The 1102-nt window shown below is 42.9% G+C and overlaps 1 long non-coding RNA gene across 1 annotated transcript in view; it reads right to left on the bottom strand.

Moving 5' to 3' along the window:
* LOC134464682 (uncharacterized) overlaps nt 1-719 on the bottom strand; it is a 1444-nt gene extending 725 nt beyond the window's left edge. The window contains exons 1-2 of the long non-coding RNA XR_010038019.1: nt 670-719; nt 246-328 (exon numbers count right to left, since the gene is read on the bottom strand). This is a non-coding gene — a long non-coding RNA (uncharacterized LOC134464682). The remainder of the gene's footprint in view (nt 1-245; nt 329-669) is intronic.
* Between the last annotated feature and the right edge of the window lie 383 nt (nt 720-1102).

Below are 1102 nucleotides of genomic sequence, written 5' to 3'. Positions count from 1 at the left end.
TCTCCCCACCCTCCTCCATGACTGAGGTACCATGGTACTGGCTCGCTGCACTGCTCCCTAGTGCCGCCACAGAGGGCTGCCCCCTTGCATTGGTGAGGCATAAATGCAATTTTGTTGTGTGCTGTGTCACAATGGGAGTTGGAGTTTCCCAGTTGGGCTTTCACTTTCACACCCACACACCCACACCCACACCCACACACACACACACACACACACACACACACACACACACAAACAATAAATACCTAAGACAATGACACTTCAGGAAGCAGGACTGTTGTCTCCACGCATGCAGCTGAGAATTCCACTGCACATGTTGCAGGAACCTCTGTAACGAGAGAGAGAGAGAGAGAATATCTGAAAAGAGCACCATAACAGCAATGAGCAGTTTTAAAACCATGACTTTAACTAGTTGTGCCTACTGCAAATGCCATCACAGCTACTTCCACTATTGTGCATTATTTTATCTGGATTGAGTTTACTTACTGTTAACTTTTAAACGTACTGTAAATGTACCAGCTTCACAATAGTGGAACAATTGCACCAACCTTATGGCTGCTTCTGAAATCATCAGTTAATCACCTGCCAACTTACTACAGCATGACCTTATCTCAAAAGAAAGGAAAACATGATCAGATATAATGCAAGGTATCTGTTCTTGTTACTTACAAAACGTCTCCAAATGAGTGTTCACATCAGTGCCCTGCCCTCTCTGCACCTGTGAAGAAAGGACGTGAATAGTTTAGAAGAGAGTGACGCAGCATGAACCTGAACGAGATTGTTTCCGTTGTTGTATATGCTGGCCAGAAATGAAAGATAGTAGCTCTAGCTACGTGCTTGCTCCACCACCTAAAACAAGCACGTAGCTAGAGCTACTATCTTTCATTTCTGGCCAGCATATACAACAATGTTATTCTGTCAGAGAATGTTCAGCGCAATATTAGTAGAAAACCAACACTGATAAGTCATATGGTAATGATGGACAGAAGTACACAAGTGTTAAGTACATGGATCATTTGAATAGCTGCTAAATGGCAATACCACCATTGGCAATTGGCAATCATACCACCATGAGAAAGTATAATGCTAACTAGCATAAAAT

This window comes from Engraulis encrasicolus, chromosome 15 (genome assembly GCF_034702125.1).
Source record: "Engraulis encrasicolus isolate BLACKSEA-1 chromosome 15, IST_EnEncr_1.0, whole genome shotgun sequence".
In the NCBI taxonomy this organism is placed as follows: domain Eukaryota; kingdom Metazoa; phylum Chordata; class Actinopteri; order Clupeiformes; family Engraulidae; genus Engraulis; species Engraulis encrasicolus.
The sequence above is the reverse complement of the archived record's forward strand: the minus strand, read 5'-3'. Positions and strand labels throughout refer to the sequence as shown.